Genomic DNA, 8,862 nt, shown 5'->3' on the forward strand with positions numbered 1-8,862 from the left:
TTCAAATATTCGCATTCCCGGAAGGAGCAAGAATATCGTGGCACGTGAAGTTATGGAGGCCTATTTTATCAATGCGAAACGAGATGTATGTATCAGTAGTACGTCTGTTGCCCTAAGTAGAGCAGAAGCAGAAGTTTTTGAGAGCATGATTTCATAAACACGTGGTTGTACCTGATTGTTCTGCGCAAATGCAACTGCGCACCTGACTGCACTGAACCCTCCCTCCTCCCCCCCCCCCCCCCCCCAGAAAAAATAACCTTTCTTCAAATAAACTCAGATGCAAGTGACACTCTTTCCTGTACCTTTTGTTTTCTTCGCGTTGCGTTGCGTTATTACCTTTTGCGCGCATGGTTTACACTTGTTTATTTGTTCCTTCCACGCGCATCCAAGTTCACGAGCTACCGGCGAGATAATTAATGGAAACTTATTCGACTGCAGACATCGCGATCAGATTTCTCATCGTCAAGTTGTCCTCCTTTGCAAGATGATAGCCTCGTGATACAGCATGGTTTGCAAGAGAAAAGCCATACAGGCGAATAACAAACAAAATTTCAGATTCGTTTGCTCTTAGCGTGTAGTACAAACAGGCGAAATATATAGAATGAAGTAAATGAAAGGCAGGAACTAGCTAACAGTTAAAGCAGTAAGCTGGTTAGGAGAAAACATCGTAAATAGAAGCCGTCCTGAAAGCACGTGAAAAAGGCGTCTCGAAGACTAAAGTCTTTTTTTTGTCGGTCAGATCATGTTGACACATTAACGCTGTTTAGATTCGCTAAGGTATATTCTGCATGGTTCAATTCCTGTTTTTTTTCTGAATAGCCATCGTTTATTAACGCCTCACTGTACGTATACTCCCAAAGCAGGAACACGCCCGCGTCGCGACTTCAATACTATTCACGTAATAATAAAACCTTACAGGGTCTCTTATGCGTTCTGCTAAGATGACTCGAAGGCGAAAGCCATCTTCTTTTTCTCAGTCGATGTATGATTGATCCTGCCCTGCTACCCACCGAAAGCTTTCCGTGCTTAACGTGGTTTTGCACTGCCTCCAGGATCGGAGGCAGCTCACCTGGTTTTGTACTGCCTCCGTGATCGGCCCACCTTTGACGAAGCTACGATGTCATGTGATGATGTCAACGTGTGACGTTACGTCACGTGACGTCATGATGACGCCATAACGCCGTCACAGATTTTGACAATCTGTGACGTCCTGAGGACATCATATGATGATGACATCGCGTGATGACCATTTTTTGCATAACTCGTGTTGCCCCCGACACCGCGGGACGGCGACGCCGACGGTCAATTTTCGCGTTTGATGAGGCACCTTAGGCTTTCGCCTTAATAACAGCTGCCGGGGTCTTACGTGCCAAAACAACGATACGCCTATGAAGCACGCCGCAGTGGGGGACTGCGGATAAATTTCTTACTCCTGGGGGTCTTGAACGTGTGCGTAGATCTAAGCATACGGGTGTTAATTGCAGTTCGCCCAATTTAGAAACGCGGCCGCCTTCGCCAGGAATTGAACCCGCACCCTAGAGTTTAGCAGCGCTACGCATTACGTGCTAGGCTACCGCGGCAGATAACTGTTCAAGCCGAAGTAAGTGTTACGTCTCATACGAGCAGAGCGTTCAATATCCGCAAACAATTCCCTCCCTTCACAAGCACAGATGTAACCGTAATTCTAAGCACGCCTTCACGCCTTACGCAGAACCGCCTCGGTGACCTACTAGACAGCCATCGTTAACTCGTTAACCACTCAGAGTAATCAGCAAAACAACGACGTTCACATTAGCGACTTCCGGATAACCGTTCAGCGCTAATATCAGCTCGCATAAAGCCGAGGAGCAGCTCTGCGGATCGAATTCCTTTCTCCTACGTTTTACCATTAGTCACATGCCTTGCGAAAGAGTACCGTGGTGTGGGTAGCTTGGCGCAGTTGCAGGAGATAACGCGCTTACCGAAAATAAAAACACACACAAACGAGCGCGAAACGCACGTAGCCTACACTATCGCTACCTTCGACAACCCCAGAGCGCGCGTCCTACGCGTCGCCAATCAATAAATCGTTAGAGTAGCTCACGGGGTGCGTCTCGGAGCAAGTTGGTTGTCCGACGGGGCTCGGCAAAATATACGACGTTGGATATCCAATCACGTCGAGAAGTACACAGCTCGCGCTTGGCCCCCTCTCATAAACGCCCGGTCACGCTTTTCCTGCCCATTAACTCATCTACGCAAACTGACTCCGTTGTCGACGATGTAGTGCGAGTAGTGCCTCGCCCTAACAATGTAACACTTTTGTTTACTTTTATAAGTGTAAGCTTTATAAGGCGTTCGCCGCTTTGACCCCAATGTTTGCTTGCGCTCATGCGAAAGCAAACATATACACTCTTCGCATTCGCTGTACACTCGGATGTATTCTTCGAGCTTAGCCATCGACGTCCGATGGGCGATGACCCATTGCCGGGTTGCACGTGGAGTGCATAACTTTTGTTCAGTAAACCTCATAAGAGCGGGGCACTGTACTTAACACGGCTCGCCCATGCAGCCTCTGAACGCTCCTCGCAATATTTACTCAGAGCGTTTCGCGAGGACACCACAAGCACGTGAGTTGCACCAGCGAGATGAGAGAGATGACGGAGCGACAATTATAAGGAATACCTACGCTCGCGCTCAATTTATTGAGGCCTTAGAAAGTTTTGTATGCTTGGCAAACATTCAAAATACACTAAAAGTTTAGCTCGGTTTAACTTCGCTGGTGTTTGGGATGTTGATGAGTATAGGATAGCAGAAAGAAAAGAGCTATTGAAGACTTCTTTTGCAATCACTGTTTCTTACTGCTCAATAAAAGAAGAAAAAATATATATATTTTTTTTTCATTCTACACACAACTTTATTAACATGCACCACAACAGTTCCACTTAAAGCCCCTATCTATGGATAAAAATAATTCCAAGTGAAAGCTAGCGCGTATGAAATCACAGTCTAGAAAAAATCCTGGTTGTAGTACACAGGTTTGTCATTGGTTCTTTCTTATGTACGTATAACCGTAAAGAAAGAATTTTATTTTAAAAAAACGCCAGGCTTGCGCTGAAACAGCAGCACAGTCACAGCGAAAGCTGGAAGAGCGGCGTTTATAGAGCCCGTTCTAAGCTCTCTTGGGGCTAGAATACAAGTACACTAGAAAGGTACCCACTACTCCATAAATCACAATTTTTGTGAAGTTGGGAAGCACCTACTAAGCCATTATTCGTCTTTCTGCGGAGAAACGAGGCACCAGCTACATATCTGTAAGGCATTATGTGCACTTTGTTGACGCGACGACTGATGACGAAGAATTATGGCTCAGCCCTTTGTAATGGGTTGGAAGCTTTAAACGGCCCACCAGTTATGTAAATTGCATTGGGTGACGCCCGGTTGCTGTTTCCCTCTCCCGTCATGCTGTATAACATACGTTGACGTGGGAGAGAGACGGGGGGGGGGGGCGAAGAACTTTACTGAGACCCCGAGGAAATTGATCATGCGCTTATGGGCTTCCTTGGCAACCAATACAAGTGCACTTACGAGGAACCCACTACGCAATAAATCATTGTAATTTTTGAGAAGTAGGGCAGCAGGCACTGTGCCATTTTTCGTCATTCTACGGAGAGCCGTGGTACCTGCTAAGCGCATGTAAGGCGTTATGCGCACTTTGATGATGCTCTGCCTGATGACGACGAAGAATTATGGCAGAGCCTTTGTAATGGGTTGGAGGCATTCAACAACCTACTCGTTTCGCAATTCGTATTGTGTGACGCCTCGTTACAGAACTCGCGTTGTGCGACGCTTGGTGCTTATTTTACTCTTCTACCACGCTATATTGCATATGCTAATGTGGTTCCTTCCCGACATGAAGCCTGTATAGGACGTTTTTGCAAAGCAGTTTCAAGCACCGGCATGGCTCAGAGGTTGAATACTGGGCTCACACGCAGAGGGCCTAGGTTCGAACCTCGTTCCATCCTGGAATTTTTTTCTTCGTTTTTTTTTTTATTTCGAGCGATACTGGTTACGGACACCGGCGGCGGCGGCGGCTGCGGACAACTATGGCGCCAAAAACGGCCGGTGAAATGATCTCATAACAGCTTTCGCTGTAAAACAGGACGATAACGTTCTTTTTTTGATAGTCAATAGACATTCCAAATACCAGCATTGGAATCTACGCCTAGCGGACGCAATGACTGTGTAGTATAGAGAGTGCATACGGCGATGTACTATTTTGTGAAAGTGGTGTCTTGCGAGAGAATGAGAAGAGGACTACATCGAGCGTTTATTCGAACGAAATACAACGCCATCAAAGGAAACACCGAAGTTACAGTTACGAAAGCAAAATGCGTTACAGATTCTGAAGTAATTATTAAAGAAGTAAACCCATTGAAGAACCACAAATGGAGGAGCTGTCTTCCTCGAACGTTTACGGAAATGGAACGTCAGCGAGGACAATGTCTCGAATACGCATGATGAGCCAGAGCCCTGTATAGTGGAGTATGTTCCTTTGCCGTGTCGCTATACAAACAGCTATTGTTTCCGTATCAGCATGACAAACAGTGCCTCGTGCAGCTCTTGCGATTGTAACGGGGTCATTCATCATATCCTCATGCACTGGCCTCTTTTTCACAAACAAAAACAGACAATGCGTGGCACCTTTCACTGATGGACGACAAAGTGTTCGCAAAAGAAAACAAAAGGACCATAACATCTACCGCCATCTGCGTTGCGGGCCATAAGAGCAATGCAGCGCTTTCTAAAGACGAAATAAGTACGTGACCATCTGTGATTGCGTAGTCGATGCTGTTACGTGTGCGCGCATCGCTTGTGCTCAATTCATTCATTCATTCATTCATTCATTCATTCATTCATTCATTCATTCATTCATTCATTCATTCATTCATTCATTCATTCATTCATTCATTCTGTTTTATTCGCTTAGCACACTAATTAAAGGCGCACATTGTGAAGGGGGGCGAATGAGAATATCCGTTAACTGAATGTTTGTGGATATCCTTGGTTCCTCAATTTTTATGACATCCACAGCTATAGATCAACAGCATCATTAATAACGAAAAGGGGGAATAAGGTAGGTGCCCTCATAGATACACACCGTGGCAAAATAAGAAAGAATACCAGTAGCATTGCCGCGTAAATACAAGAAAAACACTGTATTATATAACATATTGAACTGGCATGTTTCAATTAGTAACTAACAAAGCTAGATGTGTAAGAAAGATTTTGGCACAGTGACTTTCAGATATCAGGTAGTCATTTAGTATTCGAGACAAACAGTTCTGTAGGACTTTCATGCTGCAGTTAGTTCGAGAGTGTGGAATTTTCCAACTATGATTTCCTTTAAGCTGAATCTGCATGAGAAGATGCTCGTGCCTCCTAGAGGCGCCGGACACCTTTTTTTTCTACTATGTGCAATATCAAGACAAACCCACCGAGGCAATGTATTAAAATATTGTTTCTGGTGTAATATATTGTACCTTGTAGATGTAAATATAGAATGTGAGCGAAAACAAGCGTTCCATTCTTTTAATACTGGGGGAGTACTGACGGGATACTTCCTTCCTTCATTTTGTTCGGTCCACTTCAACTAACCCAGTGCAGGGTAGCAAAACAGGACCAATATGGTTAATATACCAGTAATTTCGTTGTCATTTCTTTTCTCTCCTATCATCATCATCATCATCATCATCATCATTATCAGTCTGTGTCATGTCCACTGCAGGTCTAAGGCCTCTCCCACTAATATACAACCCATCCTGCCCTGCACGAGCAGATTCCACTGATAGGTCGTTCGCTTATGCAGAAGTAGGCTTCTCCACGCAAAACGTGCTACTGCAGAAAACCAAGCTCTACAGGCGCTTTTTCCACAAATGAACAATGATTGGTGTCGAAGTAGGCTTCTCCGCACAAACTGTGACAATGCAGAAAACTCAGCTCTACAGGCACTGTTTAGCACAATGGAGAATGAGACAATGGCCTAGCTTACCATTATTCACATTTGATAAACGAAATGAACGAAACTATAGTCGGACACACCTTTAAAAGTCCGAGGCATTTACTCTTCAAAGGTGCATGCACATAAGCCTGCGAAAATGGGCGCGCACTCCAGATTGACGTCATGAGCCGGACTGCCGGTGACCACGCCTCCGGAGAACATTGCCGAGTACGTGAGCGGAACTATTTCTTTATTTCGTTATTCTGGGCGATGCCTCTCCGGTCTTCTTAAGTTGTATCCGAATATATGTGTTATTTTAACAGCGAAGCTGTTTAAGCTATCGGTAACTCGTTCTCCGTCGTGCAAAACTCTTCAGGTGGGTATGCGCCACAGGAATTTGGCAAGCCTCATTACCGAGTACAGCAGGTGCGAGCGTTAAACGAAAACTCTGTATGGCGAAGTGGAGCACATGAAACACGTGAATGAAAGACAGCGAGCGAGAAATAAAAGCAATAAAGACATAAAAACATAAAAAGACATAAAAAGAGAGAGAAAGAGATAGAAAGAAAAAGACACGAAATAGCGATATGAAAACAGAGAGCCAGACAGAAAGAGAAAGAAAGAGAGAGAAAGAAGAAGAGAGCGCGAGAAAGAGATAGAAAGAAAGAGGAAAGATAAATACAGAGAGAGAGAGAAAGGGAAGACAGAGAAAGAAAGATATAAAGAGCGAGCAAGAGAAAGAAATAGACAGAAAGAAATACAAAGAAATAGATACCAATAAGAGATACAGAAGAGAGAGAGAAAGGTAAAGAAAGAGAAGAAAGAGAGAGAGAGAAATAACGAGAAACAAGGACGGCCATCCAGCTCCGCCCTTCCTTCAGGCTTGGCAGCACTAGTGCGAAGCTGCCACTATGTTTTTTATGAAAAACTAGGTGTATTTTTAGTAAACCACGTGTATTTTTATGTGACACAGCTGTGTCTCGGGACCTCGTTAAAGCACTATCGTTCATTTAATTCTAAGTTCATCACAACCGAGTGCAAAGTTGTGCAGATGTTTACTTTTTTCTTTTTGCTCGAGGTTTGATTTTCGCCCTCTTTCTTCCAGCCACTTCAACAATCACTTCATTCTCTCTTGAACCAAGGTCTTACCTTTTTTTTTGAAAGAAAAGAGAGCTAGAAATATGATTTTCCTGCATATTCATTCGCCAGAATACTAAACATATTTATATGACAGCTGCCTGCTTCTATAATTTCAGCAAGAATTACCAGGTGAAATTATCATTCACGAGCCTACCAATTATAGGCAATCAATCAATCAATCAATCAATCAATCAATCAATCAATCAATTATTAATTAATTAATTAATTAATTAATTATTCAATCGATCAATCAATCAGTCAATCAATACCGAGTCACCATATCGAAGAGCGGGACGTTGAAAATGCATATTCCTCGAATGTTTTACAGCGAAAGCTGTTATGAGATCATTTCACCGGCCGTTTTTGGCGCCGTAGTGTCCGCCGCCGCCGCCGCCGCGCCGCCCGCCGCCGCGCCGCCGCCCGCCGCCGCCGCCGCCGCCGCCGCCGCCGGTGTCCGTAACCAGTATCGCTCGAATAAAAAAAAAAACGAAATAAGAAAAAAATTCCAGGATGGAACGAGGTTCGAACCTGGCCCTCTGCGTTGGGAGCCCAATATCAACCTCTGAGCCATGCCGGTGCTTGAAACTGCTTTGCAAAAAGGTCCTATACAGGCTTCATGTCGGGAAGGAACCACATTAGCATATGCAATACAGCGTGGTAGAAGAGTAAAATAAGCACCAAGTGTCGCACAACGCGAATTCTGTAACCAGGCGTCACACAATGCGAATTGCGCAACGACTAGGTGTTGAATGCTTCCAAACCCTACAAAGGACTCTGCCATAATTCTCATCCTCATCAGGCACAGCATCAACAAAGTGCGCATAATGCCTTACATGGGTTTAGCAGGAACCAACGCTCTCCGTAGAATGACGAAAAATGGCGCAGTGCCTGCTGCCCTACTTCTCAAAAATTACAATGATTTATAGCGTAGTGGGTTCCTCGCAAGTGCGCTTGTATTGGTTTCCAAGGAAGCCCTAAGCGCATGATCCACTTCCTCGTGGTCTCAGTAAAATTAGAATGATTTATAGCGTAGTGGGTTGCCGCAAGTGCGCTTGTATTGGTTTCCAAGGAACCCCATAAGCGCAGGTCCACTTCCTCGTGGTCTCAGTAAAATTAGAATGTTTATAGCGTAGTGGGTTCCTCGCAAGTGCACTTGTATGGTTGCCAAGGAAGCCCATAAGCGCATTATCCATTTCCTCGGGGTCTCAGTAAAGTCTCCACCCCCCCCCCCCGTCTCTCTCCCACGTCAACGTATGTATACAGCATGACGGGAGAGGGAAATAGCGACCGGGCGTCACCCAATGCGAATACATAACTGGTGGGCCGTTTAAGATTCCAACCATTACAAAGGGCTGAGCCATAATTCTTCATCGTCATCAGTCGTCGCGTCAACAAAGTGCACATAATCCTTACAGATGTGCAGCTGGTGCCTCGCTTTCCGCAGAATGACGAATAATGGCTTAGTAGGTGCTTCCCAAACTTCACAAAAATTGTGATTTAGGCGTAGTGGGTACCTTCTAGTGTACTTGTACTGTAGCCCCAAGATAGCTAACGGGCTCTAGAAGCGCGCTCTTCCAGCTTTCGCTGTGACTGTGCTGCGGTTTCAGCGCAGCCTGGCGTTTTTTGTAGAAGCACCTGTTTTTGAGATATGTTACGATAATGCGCAGTCAGAAAAACGATGCTTGCACTAAGGGCGATCAGTATGCACAGCAAAAGCCTGCGCTACCTTTACGTGGTGCATTTAT

Source organism: Rhipicephalus sanguineus, chromosome 5 (genome assembly GCF_013339695.2).
Source record: "Rhipicephalus sanguineus isolate Rsan-2018 chromosome 5, BIME_Rsan_1.4, whole genome shotgun sequence".
NCBI lineage: Eukaryota > Metazoa > Arthropoda > Arachnida > Ixodida > Ixodidae > Rhipicephalus > Rhipicephalus sanguineus.